The sequence below is a fragment of the Heptranchias perlo genome, chromosome 25, assembly GCF_035084215.1.
Source record: "Heptranchias perlo isolate sHepPer1 chromosome 25, sHepPer1.hap1, whole genome shotgun sequence".
Lineage (NCBI taxonomy): Eukaryota > Metazoa > Chordata > Chondrichthyes > Hexanchiformes > Hexanchidae > Heptranchias > Heptranchias perlo.
The window spans coordinates 18,096,168-18,116,526 of NC_090349.1; the positions used below are offsets into that span (position 1 = coordinate 18,096,168).

The 20,359-nt window shown below is 40.6% G+C and overlaps 1 pseudogene; it reads left to right on the forward strand.

The window, feature by feature from the left end:
* Positions 1-4,332: 4,332 nt before the first annotated feature.
* LOC137342453 (U6 spliceosomal RNA) lies at positions 4,333-4,429 on the forward strand (annotated as a pseudogene).
* The last annotated feature ends 15,930 nt before the right edge of the window (positions 4,430-20,359 follow it).

The following is a 20,359-nucleotide window of genomic DNA, read 5'->3' on the forward strand; positions in this document are numbered from 1 at the left end:
ACTTGATCCCGACATTCTTTTCCATGTATGTTCCTCGATTGCATTTTATGAATCAAGGGAGACTTATACTTCTTGAGAATTGAGAAACCCAGTTGAAGGATCAAGACCCGTGGTGCAGGACACTGTCAAGCTTGAACAAGGTGAAAGAGAAAACAAGATATATGAGGAAATAATGGTTAACTAATGCCAAGTTTTGGTTTTAAAAGCTTGCAAAGTGAGGGAGGGAAGGATTTCCACAGTTTTGAAGTCCTGGGAAAAAATGGACATTAGAATAATAGAATCATAGAAGTTTACAACATGGAAACAGGCCCTTCGGCCCAACATGTCCATGTCGCCCAGTTTATACCACTAAGCTAGTCCCAATTGCCTGCACTTGGCCCATATCCCTCTATACCCATCTTACCCATGTAACTGTCCAAATGCTTTTTAAAAGACAAAATTGTACCCGCCTCTACTACTGCCTCTGGCAGCTCGTTCCAGACACTCACCACCCTTTGAGTGAAAAAATTGCCCCTCCTCTTGGACCCTTTTGTATCTCTCCCCTCTCACCTTAAATCTATGCCCCCTCGTTATAGACTCCCCTACCTTTGGGAAAAGATTTTGACTATCGACCTTATCTATGCCCCTCATTATTTTATAGACTTCTATAAGATCACCCCTTAACCTCCTACTCTCCAGGGACATTGTGCAAATTTGAACATAATGATGATGTAAGGAGGAGGAAGAGCATATAGGATGGTGTTTTGGGAGTTTAGAAGTAACAACAGTGGAAAGTTCAGAGGAGTGCTGACCACAGTAGTGTCGACAAAATAGAGAAAGGCAAGAAAGACTGTATGAGAGAGGGGTTGGCGTCTAGAAGCAAGTAACGGAGTCATCTATCAGACGACAAGCTTTTCCTGTATTCTATTCTAGCAAGAAGTGTTAAAAGACCCTTCCCAAATATGGCAGCAGTGTTCAGGTCTTGGACTGAATTGGGATTTATAAAGAGAATTGGAAAGTTGTGGATTGGAAAAGAATTTCTTTGGCACGAAAGAGGAAACCAAGCTAGTTGGAGGTGGCTATAGTAATTGAGGAGATGTTCCACTTGAGGCCAAAGGAGGTTACGAAGCCAAAAATGTCAACAAATGAAGAAGAACTAAATTCTGTCTATACGTAAATTTTAAACTTAGTGAAGGGTCACCTTTCATAATCTGTTGAACACAATTTTAATGAATGAGTACTTTTGATATTCAACCATTTACTGTGTTCAGTGGAGTTGGAATAAAAACAATGAAGCTGTAAGAAAATGATGTTGTATTTCTGCTCTGTTGGCATCGCTAGTGGGTTTTATAATAAAAATACATTAACTACTGCATCAAAAAAGGAGTGTTGTACATTATTTGTGGTAATATAATATTTGATACGCAGTCATTTATAGGAACAGATGCAATTTCAGCATTCTTTAATCAGGTTAACTCAAATATAAATGCAAATGTAAGTTTTTTTTGTCCTTAAACGGCATTTCTGTTCTTGACAATCAGACAGTTACTGTGTAATGAAGTATTGACAATACACAGGAAGTTGTGCCCCAGCTTTTAAGCACGTTGTATAAATCACATTGCTGTACGTTTACACGACTGTGTAAGTCATTTCTCTGTACTTAAAGGACTTTGTGACATGCATTATAGACTTAATTATTTAAAATTAACATTCACGTTTTTCCAAAAATTGTTCCCAGAGGTGCTACTTGTCCTTCTGCAGCCTGAAGAGTGGAATTGGCCCACATGTTACTAACTGCACTCTGTACGAGGTGTACTTGTTATAGAGCAATTCGACTTTTCCTATTGTTGTGGGTCTCCTCAACAGAGGTTTCAAAATGTTCTGGATTGACCATTAGTTTCCAATCTGATTTGGTTCTGATTGAAATCCCCTATGATGCACTCGTGTGCAGAAATTATAGGCCCAATTTTATTGGGGCTGGGGCTGGGGCGGGGTAGGACAACAAACCATCCCAACCTCGACAACTTGAGGCCAGGGAGAGTTTAACTCCCAGGTCTCAACTGCTTGCCCCCGGCCAGTTTCCCACCCGAAACCGGCAGAAAGTGGCAGGTAAGCATGTCGGACATCAGGAGACCGCCACCAGAGACCAATGGAACAGTCCCCAGGGAAGGCCTAAACTTTCCTTGTGTGATCCAGAGAAGCACTCCTGCTCCTCCTGGCCCCACAAGGAAAGTCAAAAAAGGTCAAAAGATTTACCTTTTTGGTCTTCTTCTGGCCCTGACTCCTCTACTCGCTAGATTGGCCCGGCGGGAAAGCCACAATGGCTTCCTCTCCTCACCCTTTGGTAAAGCAGCTGTCGGATCCTGATGACATCATCAGAGTCTGATCTGCATATTTAAAGGGTCACAACAGTTTCCAGCAGGTATCCCTCTCGTCTGCTCAGAAAAACAGGTTAAAATTGCAACCTGTGGGTTCAATGTGGGGCGTTGGTGGGTGAGTCGCATGGGCGATCTTAATTGCCCGTTTCCACCCAATGGGAAGGGTTAAAATCGGCCCTAATGTGGAACTTCTTACCTCCCTCAGTCTTTCCTTCCATCCACAATGTCGGTTTTAGGCTTTCTTAGGTTTTTTCAAATCTAAGTTTGGCATCAGCCAAGCTTTCGCTTCTTGATTTATCTACTCTTCTCCCTACTCTTAGAGGTGTACTGCACTAAGGGCCTTGGGGTCTTCGCTGAGGTTCCTCAATTAAAATTTAAAAATCACGAAGGAGTTCAAATCAACATAAAGAAATAGGTAATTTACCTCTGTTTATGACAATAGAACTGTGAACTTTGACCATTTGTGGAATAACGCCCATATTTTAGTGGGTCTCATTTACTCTGAATGGACTTACTGTAAATTTCAAGCCAGGATAACATCCAAATAGCAAATGTGTAGGAGACAAAGTATGCCCCTGTCAACCTGCCTGATCCCTGCCCTCCTGCAAAGGTCTTGCCTTCCTGTGCGGCAGTTTAAATGATTATTTTCTGGATCACACATTGGTGTGTGCCAGACGAGAAGGCTACTTTCAAGTAGAAGTGAATAAAACCCCTCGAGAAGGGCAGGACTGTTGCCAGCTGGTGGCAGACATGTTTTCTCACTGTGACGGCAAAAATCTTTCCTCTAGTTGGGAAACCGCCCATTTTATAAGTTGAATGGTTTCACCATTGGCAGTTAAAGCCTCCAAATGTTTATGGCTGCATTCCAACTACAAAGCCTAAATCTGTTTAGTCATGGAGGACTGAAGCTTTGTTTGCCAGCTGGCAGAAATGACCTATTTGCACTTTTATTTAAAAGGAGTGCATATTCAACTGGCTGCAGTCCATGGTATAAATGCCCCTCTGCTTGGGGAACTGATGGCATCCTAGGTCTACAGATGTGCTGTCAGATTAAAGAAACCAGTTTCAAGAAAGTAAATATGGGAGCTGGGCCTTCATGTTTGCACTGAGCAATTGGGTCTCTTAACTGGTAATCATGGAGCCCATTGTTACAGGCATGACTGCAAAAGTAAAAGGGAAAAAGCAACACATGAAGATCAATTTCCATAGACAGGAACAACAAAAATAGTCAATCTAAAAGCACCGCTTGAAGAAAAGGGGAACCCTTCTTGTTTCGGCTACACTTTTCCCCCAACCAACACAACCAAAAAACAAACATTTGCCTGAGGAAGGAGAAAATCTCCGAAAGCTTGTGAATTTAAAATAAAATTGCTGGACTATAACTTGGTGTTGTAAAATTGTTTACAATTGTCAACCCCAGTCCATCACCGGCATCTCCACATCAGACAAACTAGTCATCTAACTGGTTATTTGATTCTTTGTGAGATGTTGCTGTGTACAAAATGGATGCCACATTTGTGCACTTAAGAGGTCATTACACTTCTAAGTGGTACATTATGTGAAGTACTTTGATATATTTCTGAAAGACGTCACAGTTATGTCAATGCCATGCCTTTTATTTTCAAATTATATTTTTTGTTACATGAGATTCTGGAATTCTTACTGATATTTTTGGAATCCAATTCTGTGATTACATCCGTTTATTTCCATTTTTATCAGATTATGCTTCTGAGAAGTGCCTTGGGATGGTTTTCAATGTTAAAGCCACTGTATAAATGCAAGTTGTTCTTGTAGTTTGTAAATAAGACTACTGGTTCATCATGACAGAAAAGTCAAATTCTGTCATTAATGCGTGATTTTCCAGGATTTTTCACCAGTATTTTGGGGATCACATTGGATAATTCTGTCCACTTTCCATGAAAACCACAAATCAGAGATTTTGTATCGCATGTATTTGTTTTTTAAACACAGTTTTGTGCTTGTTTCAGCAGTACACGTGCTAAAAATTGGACCAATGCAGAGAAGATTAGCACCACGATGATGCGCAAATTCATGATGCGTTCCAGATTTTTATCAGTGAGTAACATACGGAACTCGAGGTAGCAGGAAATCTGGAACCCTTTTCTGTCAGCCCACCACTCTCTGGGTAAAGACGTTTCTCCTGAATTCCCCACTGAATTTATTAGTGACTATCTTATATATATGGCCCCTCGTTTTGGTCTCCACCGCAAGTGGAAACATCTTCTCTACGTCTACCCTATCAAACCCTTTCATAAAGACCCTCAATCAGGTCCTCAGTCTTCTCTTTTCGAGAGAAAAGAGCCCCAGCCTGTTCAATCTTTCCTGATAGGTGTAACCTCTCAGTTCTGGTATCATCCTAGCAAATCTTTTTTGCACCTTCTCCAGTGCCTCTATATGCTTTTTATAATATGGAGACCAGAACTGTTCACATTACTCCAAATGTGGTCTAACCAAGGTTGTATACAAGTTTAACGTAACTGTACATGTATTCTCTTTTCTAAAAAGAAAATAAATAATAAATGTTAAAAACAACTTCAGTTTTTGAAAGACTTGTTTTTAATTTGGGCTCCTGCAAATATTAGCTGCGTTGCACTGAGTGTGTTCTCTCAAGCCAGTCTTACAAAAAGAAACAATTTATTTTGAGGAAGTTAGCCTCACATCATATATTGCACTATGTTCCAAATCTAACCTACCATATTTAAATGAAGCTTCAACATTATATCCTTAGAGAAAGGTGGTTTACCAGCTTGGGGATTTATTAAAAAAATATTTTAAGTCTCATGCATAAAACTGGATTAATATTTTAAAATTCCTTCAAGAGCAAGTAGAATTTTTCAACAAAATATTGCCTTAACTGAAATCACTCTTACCAGGAGCACACATTCCCCTCATTAATAATTGACTTGATAGTGGTATACGGGCAAATTGCTGTTAAACCAGATTTTCAGTCTTTGCAGTTTATTTTTCTTTATATCTTTGCTGTTAAATCAGTTGCTTTTAAATGGAACATACTGTTGAACCTAAAAGAAAAGCAGAGGCGAATTTTACTTGACGTCTAATAGTTGGATGCCTCAGTGGGAAAAACCCTGGGTCACTGAAGTAAGAGAACAGACACATCCACTTGCTTTCACCCTGTAAGAATAGGCTATTAACACATTCTGAAGCTTTTGTTACATGACTGGTAGCTGTTAGTGGGTAATTAATGGTGTATGTACGCTGCAGGACAAAAAGATGCAGGGTCATTTTAGATCATTAGGATACATTGGGGCTGTAAAAATGTGTTAGCTTTATATTTATTTGTCTCAGCTTCTTCACCCCTTCCCCATTTTGTAAGTTATTTTTGTCCTTCCTTTGTAGGTTCTCCAGTGTCACACACCATTCTCTGACTGACAGGACAGAGAGAAAACCTTTTCCCAAGCCTATCTGGCAATGCAAATCATTTAGAGGTGAAAGAGCTCACTCGAAGGCAAAAATGTCAGTCAGGCCATAGAAATGAATAGGAGTAAAATAAGCACCTAGGCCAAACTTGCTTTTAAATGGAAATTGCTTTTGTTTAACTTGTTTGTTTTACACTGAATAGCCTGTAGACAGTTTAAAACTGGTGTCTGGAAGAACAAATTGCTTAATTTTTAAAAATTGTACTTTTAGTAGAAGATCAAAATGTTGAAAGCACATTGAAAGAGCTTGTGCTGCAATGCAATCTTTCATTTTGGCCAACTTGATGGCATTTTAGCAAAGTTTTGGGACTGGTCTGTTCACGATTATTCTTAAGATTGAGCCTGAACCTGAACAGCTTCAAACAATAAGAATATCCCATCAAATAGTTAGTGCTTGTGACATGCTCAGGAGAATGAGCTACCAGGAACTGCTCAGGCTGCTGATGAATGGCAATAGATGCAGAAGGAAAAAAATCAACCAGTGCTATCCAGTGATCCCTGCTGGAAATTGCAACATTGAGTGAGGACAGGATTGGGTTGGATTGTGATGCCTCCCCTCCCCCACACTCAAACCTCCTGCCAGTGCTCAGGCTTTGAATGTACACCTGTGTGATTATAGTGTGCAAGTGCATAATAGATTTAAAATAAGTGGATCCACACCTCCGCTATAATCGCAGAGAGAGAACTTGCAAACCAATGCCTTACACTTTAATGCATTAGCATCCCATGGCATAATCCCAAGAAGGGTGACTTGGTTGAGGTATTGGAGAGTATCTGGCACCTTGGAACCAAAGCCCAGCAAGAGTCAGCACCCTCATGAGAGAAAGGGAAATATTGGAGGAGGGAAAGAAAAATATTTGGGCTAAAAACCCACAGGGCCAACATGCTGGTGTTCAGGATGCACCTGCCTGGGACCATTAATGTCCCCATTGGCCTCCTTTATTACCCAAGGTGGACCCCACATCCACCAGTGGACGAGCTGGTACACCTGGTCCCACTTGGCATACCAGCCTACCATTATATCACAATTCCAGGGACATGGGAAATCCAGGCCTGGGAGTCTCCGCCCCTAGTCATGCCCCCTTCTATGCCACTGGCTTTGTTTGGGGCACACAGAGGCTTCGATCTGACAAGGCAGAGTTGAAACTCTTGTCCAAAGCCAGGATTTGGCGTCTTTGGGTCCTAGCCTAATTTATGACCCTTCCACCACATTCCTGTCGCAGGTATGATGGGAATGCACTGGAAGAGCTGTGGATTTTTGATCCCATTTAATTTAAGGTGTTGGCTTACTCTGAGCGCTGGATAAAATGATGCCTCAAACTAGCAAACTACACATACAAACATACAAAAAGGATGGACTGGAAAAGACCAGCTGGTCCATCGAGCTTGTCCCATATTGTTCCACATTGCAATTAGGTATCATGGCCCCAATGATCCCATCCACCAGCAGCCACATCATCTTCAGGGAGAGGCTGAAAATAAAGAGAAAAAAACCTAGGCCAATTTGGTGGGGTGGGGGAGTGGGGACATCTGGGAAATTCCTGTCCAACCCTCTAAGGCAATCAAAATAAGATCCAGAAGATCATAATGACTATGAAGCAGGTCACCCAATACCCCACCTACTTTTTGTAGCTGTGATACCAGCCTAAAACTTGTCCCTTTTTGAACGCTTGCAGAGAATCTGCACTCAGTGCACTAGCCAGCAATTTGTTTCAAAGGTCTATGACCCTCCGAAGAAAGAAAAACCTCCTGACATCTAACTTAGTTCTGTGGTTATGTGCATGTCCTCTGATTCTTCCTAACTTATCTAACTGAAATGGTCTATCCACATGGATACAGAGTCTAGTCCCATCATTATGTTAGATACCTCAATCAAGTCACCTTAAAGTCTATGCTTTCCTAGAGTAAGAAGACCCAGCTCTATGAGCCAATCATGGTAAATAAGGACCTTTAAGCTAAGTACCAATCTAGTGGCCCTCGTCTGAACCTTTTCCAGGGCCTTAATGTCTATATCAACTGTCATATGAGGAGACCAAAACTGGACACTGTATTTTAGATCAAGCCTAACCAAGGTCTTGTACAAGGACACTATCGTTCTTTTAGTTTCATATTGGATTGTCCTAGCAATACATTCTAATACTCTGTTTGCTTTTGCTATAGCCTCGCAGCACTGGATGTGAACCTTTAGAGATTCATATACAATTACACCGAGATTGTTTTCTTGCTCAACAGTTTTTAGGTCAGAAAACTGCATGGTATACATGTGGATACCACTATATTTATCTATATTAAGTGTCATGTCATCTGTCAGATGTGGGTCCATTCCCCCATCATACCTAAATCTGATTGTAGTCATTTTCTCCTCAATGAAAGTCTTAACACTCACACTCATCTTTTATTAAAGTCAGTTTATTAGGCTTGCAGTATAAAAGATATTTTAACAGTGCAGAACACCGCATACCTGACTGAAATTTCTAAATAGGGGAGGCACTTAAATTTCTTAATATTGCATCCGTTATTCTCATTCCTGTCATAATATTATGTCATCATTATTTTGTTAAACATCTTCCTGTACACATGTCACAATCAAAGAAAATATGTTTGTGATCTGCTTAAATGGCCCACTTAAACTAACGTATTAAGCTCAATCACTTTCAACTTAGGTAGTTCAGCTGTCCCACTTTTGCTGCAAAATGACAATGGGGGGAGCTCAGCTGTTTACCACATACAAGCTCTGTTTTCCCATTTTGTTTGTGAGTCCCATGCAACATATAATTCGGACGAAATGGTCTGGGGGCAATTTTTGTCCTGGTACTGCCTCATCTACGCCTAAAAACAGGGCAGTAGAGGAGGATTGACATGCCAATTTACTGCTGGTTGTCCACCCTTTCCAATTTTCGAGTGGGCCTGGATTAAGGTGGCCAGAGCTCCTATAGGAAGCAGGTGGTGGCCTCATTAATATATGCAAATTAGGATTAAATGACCCAGGTAAGAACCCGATGCCATTTTCGTCTCGACTCGCATTGTTACTGCAGTTCCTCAACCCGCCCACAAGCTGTGCGAGGTACAAGTTGGGAAGCAGCCATTTCCAGCAGTATTTAAAGGGATCCTTAATTGCAGTGTAGGGAAACTGAAAGCATTCATTTTTACTGCAGTCGTTTGTGTATTTTTGAACCTTAAGGGCTTCCAGTATTTGCTCTCCTTGCTGCTTTAGGTGCTGCAAAAATTTCACTGCCACTATAAACCACTGTCCCCCTATACTCCTGACGCTTCCACATCCTCCCCATTAAGATTCTGGTGTGGACCCATCAAGACTGTCTGCCCTGCTGGATCTCCCACGCTCCCAATCGGCGAGTTGCCTATAAGCAGCATACTCTGCTGGCAGCTCCCCGATTGAATGTTAACGAGGCCTGAGCATGAAAATTGATCGGGTCTCTGACTGACTGCAGCGGGCAGGCGGAGCAGGTGCCCTACGGGCCATGGGCCTGACGCACGCCCAAAAGGAAAGTCGCCCCCACCGTTCACTGATCATGAAACTGATATCAAACGAAGGATGATTCATGAGTAGTGCAAATCAGTGCACGCAATTATACAAAATTGGTGTGAAGATGTTTTTGTGGCCCAGTTTTCAGGAGCTTTTTTCATGGTGATTTTATATTATGGACAGTTTTGCACAGAGTAGTTTTAGGGACCTATAGCAGCATCAGGCATTGTAATTTTGTGAACCCCAGTCTTTAAAGATGAAAATGAAACATATTGTGACATGAACACGAACATGAAAATCAAGTTGCAATTAATTCCATGATGCGCTCTAATTTCCACTGGACAATAATCACTGGAGAGGAAGTATAATGCACTGTCCCATAATCTGGATGTGTTAATGAGGGATATCCTAATACTTCTAAGTAAATCTCTATCGCCTCCAGTTTTATATTTAATAACTGTAGTCTGGGACCAGACATTTTAGGAGTGGTTCTGCAAACCCGCTCTCCCAACAGGGAATAGCACTCAGAAGAATTCCAAGTCAGAGAATTGGGGCCATCTCCAACTCATGCACCCTATCAATCTGACTCCCAGATGGAAGTGCAGAATCATGGAATTATCCTTTTTGGGTATCTTTCCCCGGGCTGTGACATCATCAACTTCTACTCCAGTGACATCATGACTGAGGAATGCTATCCACAACCCACTGCCTCCATTCATGATTTTACTAGAGTAGAATTGGGGAGTTCTGTGCAAAGTGTCTACTCCGAGATTATCGTCAGTTAACAATTCATAAGCATAAAACAGGATAGCAAAGAATGTCTGAGAATCACTGCATATATATCTCCTTTTATAACATTTAAAATAATATGACAATTCAAGAGATTATACTTGTCCCTTTAAACTCATCTGTGTATACATAAACTTTTGGTTATGTCGGTTGGCGATAGTACCGTCACTTAGAAGCTGCATCACTTAGAAGCTGCACCATGCAGTGTTGCCTGCTTCCCCAAAGAAAATGAGGGAAAATTGGAGAGAAAATCAGCTCTCATCACTCCAGTTCATATTCAAGTGACCAGCTAGAGTGGATTGGCAGATACCTGGGAACACTTTCCTTGTCTGCCCCTTGTCATAGAAAACTACATGGCACTGGAGCACCTGAAAGAGGGATATCGAAAAGTAGGTTAAAAAGTTGGGGTGGGGCAAGAAAATCAATACCCTTTATCTTACTGAACCTGCACATCAAAATAAGAAAGAAACATTTGGAACATGGCTGACATGTCAGGGACCTCCGTGGTCCAAAGACCAGGCCAAGTTGGGTTGCCAACTCTGGTTGGGTATATTCCTGGAGGTTTCATCACATGACTTCCCACCACGAACCACCCCACCCTCACATTCTTGTCATGGGTCCATCCTCCAAGCACACTGGCTTCCCATGCCAATTGGAAAGAGTGATGATGTGGAGATGCCGGTGATGGACTGGGGTTGACAATTGTAAACAATTTTACAACACCAAGTTATAGTCCAACAATTTTATTTTAAAATCCACAAGCTTTCGGAGGCATCCTCCTTCCTCAGACATTCACCTGAGGAAGGAGGAAGCCTCCGAAAGCTTGTGGATTTTAAAATAAAATTGTTGGACCATAACTTGGTGTTGTAAAATTGTTTACAATTGGAAAGAGAACAGACTCTTTGTTACGCAATTGGATTAATCTTGACTGTTAGTGAAACAGCTTTCTTTCTCCAACTCCAATATTTTGATGCCTAATAAATGAAAGCATTCAAAGAAAATGAAAATAATACAACTTTGTTTAATGCCACTTTGATTTTTTTTTCCTGGCTTGTGTGCCACAGTGTCTCGGAGATTAACCTTCAACTCCTGGAGACTCCAGGACATTCCTGGAGGGTTGGCAACCCTAAGGCCAAGATTCACATTAGCAACTTCCATCAGTTTAACTTTGGATTTTGAAGTTAAATGAAGAGATGCAGTTAAAAGTATGCAAACATTATCCATGCCTGCACAATGAATCTGAATGACTACTTTTAATGACTAAGTGAAGCATAACATCCAGGATTAATTTTGTTAGCCGTAGTTTACCAGGAGGCCAGCCTGTCACTGAACATATCAAGGAAACTCAAACTGCACAATTACTGTTCTGAATACATAAAGAGACTGGGTATTGCATCTTTTTGTTACCGATGCAGAGCTGAATTTAGTGATATTGGGAGAATTTAGCTGTTTAAAACTGACAGCAGTATGGTGGTTTTTTGCATCTCAGAAGTAATTACTGGGTTTGTGCTGATAGTTCATATTGATAAGCCACCTAAATGTCAGATGCTGGAGTGGTGCCAGACACCTAAATAATACAACAAAAATTTATTAGCTTACTGAAGTAATAGTCCTGCCTGAGTTTCCTGCAGTTAAAAGGTTACTTTTTTAAAACAGAAAGAGAGGTTTCTGACAAGCATATACTTAATTAAAGTATCAATCATTCGTTTCGTGCTGTGGAAACCTGTCAGCTGGCAACACGACAGAATTGAGCAACAGATTAGACGTAATTACATTTCTGAAATCAAAAACAAATTCCTCCCATGCAATAAATATGTAAACAATACATGGGAGAAGAAAATTTATCTCTTTATCCAAGTTATGGGTATTTTTAAACTAGTTGCTTTCTTGCTTGTTTAAATTTAGTTTACCATACCTGCCACATATTATCGACTTTGTTTGAAATGCAGATGCTCTTGATTGGTGATTTTTGTGTGTGTGTGTGTGTGTGTGTGTGTGTGTGTGCGTGCGCACACAAGTGGTATTCAGAAATGTGGTGTTAGTCTTAAATTCCTTGATTTGCTCATCATTGTGCCTGTGTACACTTCAAACTAGTCGGACTTGATATTTAGCTCAATGTTGGCATTAAAACATTTTTGACGTCCCTTTCAGTAGAATGACAGCTTATCCAAACTAATTAGGACCATGGGATGTTTGGATAATTGATTAGCTTAGATAATCAAACACCAATTAGGAAAACATATACATGAGACATTAGCCTTCACTGTTTTATGCAGCAGTGCAGAGTGTAACTGATTCATTTCACTGGGGAGTTCATTTTGCTGTTTTTGTGTTTTTTTGGTCATTTCCACAGTGGATATTTTCAGCTGATGTGGCATGATTTCCATTCAACATCGTACAAGGAAGGAGAAACACCCCAAAAATTGAATCCCTAAGAAATAAAGTATATCTAATATATAAGTTTATTTATTCTAGTTCAGTTCAGGTCACCAATATTCTGTTAATTAATATCCCATTGTATATTTTCGTACTGCAACATATCAAATATACTTGTGTATTGAGGAGGTGTTGTTATTTTCACTCTCCAGCAGAATGACAATTCCCTGCATTGAAAATGGAACCAATAACTCACTACAGTACACCAGCTGTGATATTCCCTTTTAGTTGGTGGTATTGTGTTTAGTGTCAGCAGTGCAGGTGCATAATCTGCTACCAAACACAATTGCATGAACTTCCACCCGTATTGGGGACTTTTTAAAAAAATATGTGGAAGTATGCACCTGGTGGTCTTTACTATAGAATGGTAGGACAGAGATTTGTGACGTCCTCCCTACCCATGCAAGCAAAGCTGCCGGCCCCAAAGAGACCATCAGCGGAATTTGCCAAATAGGGGGAAAAAAGTACATTTCTGTCGTGCCTTTTCCCACAGTGCTTCATAGTCATTGAATTACTTTTGAATTGTAGTTATTATTGCTTTACAGGTACAATTTGGGCACAGCAAGATCCCCAAAACACCAATGAGATAAATGACCAGTTAATTTGTTTTGGTGCTATTGGTTGAAGAAAGAAAGAATTTATGTAGTGCCTTTCACGTCCTCAGGGCCTCTCAAAGCACTTCACAGTCAATTAATTACTTTTTGAAATGTAATCACTGTTGTTATGTAAGCAAAGTCAGGAATGTGATGGAATACTCTCCACTTGCTTGGATGAGTGCAGCTCCAACAACACTCAAGAAGCTCAACACCATCCAGGACAAAGCAGCCCGCTTGATTGGCACCCCATCCACCACCCTAAACATTCACTCCCTTCACCACCAGCGCACTGTGGCTGCAGTGTGTACCATCCACAGGATGCACTGCAGCAACTCGCCAAGGCTTCTTCGACAGCACCTCCCAAACCCGCGACCTCTACCACCTAGAAGGACAAGAGCAGCAGGCACATGGGAACAACACCACCTGCACGTCCCCCTCTAAGTCACACACCATCCCAACTTGGAAATATATCGCCGTTCCTTCATCATCGCTGGGTCAAAATCCTGGAACTCCCTTCCTAACAGCATTGTGGGAGAACCGTCACCACACAGACTGCAGCGGTTCAAGAAGGCGGCTCACCACCACCTTCTCAAGGGCAATTAGGGATGGGCAATAAATGCCGGCCTCACCAGCGACGCCCACATCCCATGAATGAATAAAAAAAAACACAGCAGCCAATTTGCACACAACAGGGTCCCACAAACAGCAATGAGATGAATATTGGTTCATCTGTTTCGGTTGAGCGATGAATGTTGGGCAGGACATTGGGAGAGCTCCCCGCTGTTTCTCAAAAAAGTGCTATGGGATCTTTTACATCCAACCGAACAAGCAGATAGGTGGTTGAATTATATGCTCGAGTGCAGAAGTGGGCCTTTAACCCACAACCTTCTGACAAGAGTGCTACTGCTGAGCCAAATTGGAAGGTGTTTACCCTAATCCTCAAATGAGGGATAATCAGAGGATAAGACACCAAGGCCATATTCCCAGGGATTGCTTCTAAAGCAACGTCAGCAGTGGCCTGGCATCAGATCACCTGCTTGCCACCCTGGAAGGAGCATTTAAAACATTAAATATATTAAAAATAGTAACAAAAATTTACAGCAACTTACTCTGGTCTCCCAAGTATATCTGCCATATGTATAATCACATCTTAATCATTGGCAGAAACCCTTATTCAAGATTAACTAAAATGCAAACAGCATGGAATAAATCTATATTTATGTAACGCTGTTTTAACTTTGTTCTTTAGTTGTTTTGCATTGACATGAACACTGCAAGTAATGATACAATCAGTGAATTCATTGATCTGACAGCAAATGGTGTACAACCACCACAAGGAGTGTGCGTCTCTTGAACAAACTTATTATCTAAAACTAAAATACAAAAACTGTCGTGAAAATGAATTGTATTGTAGCAGATATAAAGCCTGGTGCAGCCTGAACTTGCCATGATATCTGATGTAGAAACATAGTATCTATCATACAGCAAGAAGAAAGCCATTCGGTCCATTGTGCCTGTGCCAGCTCTTTGAAAGAGCTATCCAATTAATCCCACTCCCCTGCTCTTTCCCCATAGCCCTGCAAATTTTTCCTTTTCAAGTATTTATCCTATTCCCTTTTGAAAGTTACTATTGAATCTACTTCCATCACCCTTTCAGGCGGTGCATTCCAGATCATAACAACTCGCTGCATTAAAAAAATCTCTCTTCATCTTGCCTCTGGTTCTTTTGCCAATTACCTTAAATCTGTATCCTCTGGTAACCGACCCTGCTGCCAGTGGCAACCGTTTCTACATATTTACTCTATGTGGCAACCCTAAGGTTTTATGAGCAGGTCCCCTTTGGCTGTTCCTAAGCTAAGCTTGCCTGAGCACTCGCTGATCTGATGACAATGCCTCTTTTAAGCATTAAACATTGGAATTTGTCAAAAAAACGTATTTAGAAACAAGATTGATCCAAATTGATGCGATGTTAGGAAGGATACATCGAGGTGATCGAATTACATTCACTCAATGAGCTCATCATCATGTGACATATAATAACTGGCAAACACTTTGAAAACATTAGTTAAACTCTCCTGGCTGGATTGGATTTCTGACATGTACTTTGATGAGACATGGATGCTGTTTGTCGGGAAGAACATCTGGCTTGCAATCCCGAACAAAAATTATTACAGAAAAGAACATTTAAACCATGTATGTACTATATAGCCATACACCACCATAACAGCTTGTCAATACTGATAACAGTCTGGTGAATTTGGTCAGTTAAGATAGGGTGGAACACTGCTGAAACTGAAAGTAAGAAGTGGAAAATTTGATAGCAAAAACCTGAAATAGATACCGTACTTCGAAAACACTGTTAAATGAAAACAAGATGGATTGATGCCAGTCCCATAGTAAGGACTGCTTTTACATGTCTCATGTTGTCTCTGTCGCTCACAAACTGTCTCTCTGTAACTCCATACAACCACAGTTCCTGTACTCTCACATCCTTGCACATGACTTCAATCACATCTCATGCCACTAGCTGCCAAAAATGTACCATCCAACTTATACACAATCTGATCACTAACACAGATGTGTGCGTCTTTTAATTACTCACTGTCGCTATTGTGACAGCAGCTGCTGATTCCTGCAATACTAATTCAATGCCATTTTATATACAATTCAAACTTTGCTTATTTTAACTATGCTTAGAATGACTAAGAATTGCCAAAATAAATACCAGACTTCTGTTTTGCATTCCTTACAATGAGGTAACGTTTCAAGTTAATTCCCAGTGATAGACAGACAGCTCCGCACAGTCTCTTCAGGCTTCACTGAAAGAACCTACTGTAAAGAAATTGTATATATGGGGAACTTTATTCTTAGCCTGATATTGAATTTAATGTCATCTCGTTTTACATATACAGTGAAAAGAGTTTATATGCTGCACAAAGGAAAATTAATATTGTAATTCTTGTTCACTTCAAGTGAGATAAGATAGTACTAGTCTCTAAGGAACTGTATTATTTATTCATCCAAGTGTTACAACACGTTAAATGTCCTTTACTACAACTAGACCATGAGGAAAGTATATATTGCAAATTATTACTGTACTCCTGCCAAGTGTACTGGTCTCAGGCCAGTAGAGCAAACCATTTGGGAATCCTGAATCCAACAGGAAATTCCAAGCATTTGCCTTGCCATTTGTTCTGTTTCCATTCCTAGAACAAGTTTAACAGTGGTTGTTAGCTCGACTCATATAAATATTTAGAAGGGACTGAGAATATTTATAAATATGCAAACTCTTTTTATTACCACTTGTGATAGCTTCAGATAATCAACAATAAGGCAATTGACACTCTAATGTTTAGTAGCACCACAGATATGTAATTCTTTTTACTACCAATATAAGTAACTCTTAGTTTAAGCACAGCTTTTAACCAGTGACTTAATAACTATGGTGTATAGAATGGACTATTATCAACCGGTTTGTTGGTACTTAATGGAACAAAAAGTGTAGTTGTAAAGTCTTGTTGTATTAAGTAATGAATATATATTAACAAACTTTGATTGAAATGCTTTGTGAAATGTTTGACTATTCTGATTGTGATGTTGGGAATCTAACTTTGGAACCTACTCGGAGTCATTTTCATTGTTGAGCAAAATGTAATTTGACACTTTAGTTTGCTGCTTTATTTCAGTCACTAAATAAGCTTTGTTTAAATTCATTTGGAGAGCGAGAATTCCTTTAGATGACTGATTGCAATCCTTCATTCCCTGTGCATCGCAGAAACCCTTTTGCCTCAGACCTCATACTTCGAGCGGATCGCGTTATTATTACCGGAGACAAGACGAAACACGAATGCAGCAGCAGAGGAAGGCACTTGCTTCAGGGGCAAAGACACGATTAACTTTCTGGGGACTGGGGCATGCCTTAAATCTGTAGCAAACAGTATGTAGTGAGGCAGGGCAAACTGCCCACAATAACTGGCTCCCCATCTGTGCATTTATAGCTGCAGGATGTAAAAAATCATTTTTGAACAATGGCTGTTGCATACTACACAGTGCTTTCCTCATCAGCAGTGTGGTTAGCATATCGGTAGCAGTTGGATGACAGCCAAACATCAATGAAGAAGAATTCACGTGGAATTCAAAACTGTCTTTTGATTTGATAATAATTATATTTCTTTTGGCACTCACAAAACATCAATATAATGCACTCATTTTTTACAGCGTTGTAATTTTAATGGGGTAGAATAAATTTTACTGTGTTTTGAAACATTTCTGTACATGTATGTTTGCGCGTATATGTTTCTCGCTGTGCAAAGATTCCCTCTGTGAACCATGTGTATTGAAATCATGAGAATGCGTTCTCCATAAACGGGTCTATGGTTTTGCTACACCTAGCGTGCAGAGGCAATCTTCCCAAAGGAAAACAGAAATTTGCTCTCTTGTCTAAGGAGAGGTGGAACTTGAGCTATGGGCATAGTGAGACCTTGTTCAATAATTGGCTCCTCCACAAGACAGAACAATCACCCTTTCTTTGATTGAAGATTAGCGAAATAAAACTTGAGATAAAATTTCACCGGAGATTTGATAGCACCTGTCAAAGAAGTGCTTGCAGCCACAATAGACCTGATAAACCATTGCCCAAAGACAGCTTTTCTATTGATTGCCTTTTTAAACGTCTGTGTTTTGCTTGATGAAAGAAATCAACACCACATCAGAAACTATAAATGCAAATAACATAAAAGTGTTCAATTTTTTCACACAACTCATCACGCACATAAAAAAATTGCAGAACATATTTTCCAATGATTGTTCTGTTATATAATAGGGAGAAAACAAAACACTGGAGCGCGTATCAGCAGTCTTTTCTGAGACAGATAAGTAGAAAAATACGTTTTATTTTGAAGTTGACAGTTTGGTTGTAAACATGGGATCAACCTGCACAACATTCCAGCATAGCATTCCAGAATAGCAGTAACGTGAACTGCTGTAAAGACTCTTGCTTGTGGGAGATACCAAATCACATGCTGTAATTAATCACACAGTCATGAAGTTGACCCTGTTAATCATGTAGCAGTTGGAGTACGGTGTTAACTGTGTAAAAAGAAAGAAAAATAAAATAAATAGTCGAGCAGTGATACATTTTGAGAGATTGAGTAGAATGGGCCTATACTCTCTGGAGTTTAGAAGAATGAGGGGTGATCTCATTGAAACATATAAGATTCTGAGAGGGTTTGACATGGTAGATGCTGAGAGGCTGTTTCTCCTGGCTGGAGAGTCTCGAACTAGGAGGCATAGTCTCAGGATAAGGGGTCGGCCATTTAGGACTGAGACGAAGAGAAATTTCTTCACTCAATCTTTGGAATTCTCTACCTCAAAGGGCTGTGGATGCTCAGTTGTTGAGTATATTGAGTATGATCGCTATTGGGACTCTAAGGGAATCAAGGGATATGGAGATTGGGCGGGAAAGTGGAATTGAGGTTGAAGATCAGCCATGATCTGATTGAATGGTGGAGCAGGCTCGAGGGGCCGTATGGCCTACTCCAGCTCCTATTTCTTATGTTCTTAAGATCCATACGTTATATTACTGTGCTTCTTTGAAAATGATCAATCGCAGGGTCACCTTTGTGATATCACTTTCACCAACACATTTTGGTTGAAATACAGGCCTGGAAATTGGATCGTGTCGCATTCACTTTATGTCCAATATGGCCGGTGGCGTGTGTGCACTCATTCCATGCTGGAAGTGCGCCGCACGCAATATTGGTAAAGGCGCCTACATAGGTGTCCAGGGTGTGTGCCTGAAACAGCATTGGGCCCTTTGCATATGCAAAGAGGGGGCCAGATGACTGTTTGAGGCCCCCTTTGCAAAATGTGTTTGCGACTGACCGCAGCATGCGCTGTGCACGCTGCGGTCAGTATTGTCAGGCACTTGGCAGCCAAACCAACGGTCCTCAAAGGGCCTGCTCGAGACTCCCACCCGAAAGGTAAGTTTTAATCATTTTATTTAGCTTATTGTGGAGCCAGGAGGAGCTAAATTTGCTGGCTGCTGCTGGCCACTGCTCATCCATCTCCCAATTTCCTCCATCTTCCTGGACCCTCCTCACCACTTCAGCCGGCCTCTGAGCCAGCCAATCTTGGTGCCTCCCAGGACCGGAGAGCTGCCTCTGAGGCCGCCACTGGTGCCTGCAGCTCACTGGTAATAAACAAATGAGACCGGCGGACCAATTTCCTGTGGCCCTGTTACCACCCTCTTTCGGCACGTGCAGCATGCGCAGCACTGAAATCACTCCCCAATTCAAGGGCAATCCAATTTGTAGGCCACAATATTTAATGCAAAATAGCCCTCACAGATAATCTTAAGAGATATTTTTTGTCAAGGATGGGTGGTAGAAGTCTATATACATTTCAAACAAATAGTAATAATATGTATTGTCAAAATCCACAAGTTATAAACCACTTTGCACCCTGTTGAATTCAAATATACATATTTTAGGTTCATTTAATCGAAATTTTTGATTATTTTTCCAGTGAATATATATCATGATGAAAATTAAGTCATAAGGAAACAAAGTTAAAATATTTATTTTGGTTATGGTGCAGCTGTATAATGTTTTACAAATAGAGAGACTTTGTTCCTATACATGCTATTGTTTTGCAAAGTTATCTCAGCATCCATCTGTGTTAGTGAAGAGCTGACATTATGTAGTGACTACTGCACTATTTTATATTTATTTGCCCAAAATTATATACTTTAAAACGATACCATAATAATTCAAAACCTTGGCACAACCAATCAGGTGTCATATTTAATCAAAAATATGAGACATATGCAGGTCAAACACGTCGTTATCTCTCCCAAATCTGTGTAATGGTGTGGTATGGTGTCACAATCATGATCCAGAAAGATTTCATTGTAACAGAAAAAAGCGGGAGATTTTAATCTGCTGAAACGTTTCTTGCTCAGCTCCATTTTGGTCATTTTTTGCTCCGACATCTCTCACATGTGTGATTTGATCAAATAGTTCTTTGTATTCAAGGTGTGTATGGCGGGGGGGAGGTTGGACGTTGGCGGAGTTAAGAGGTGCTCTGATTTCTATGAGTAACAATATTGTAAGTACGTTTTTAGAGATTTCCTCTGTTCAGTTGTTTTTGTATCTTCACACTCTTTCCTTCGAGAACAGTGCAAAGTAGTGAAAGGATTTGCAAGCTGATTAACAGCCTGATAGCCCGCAACATGAACGC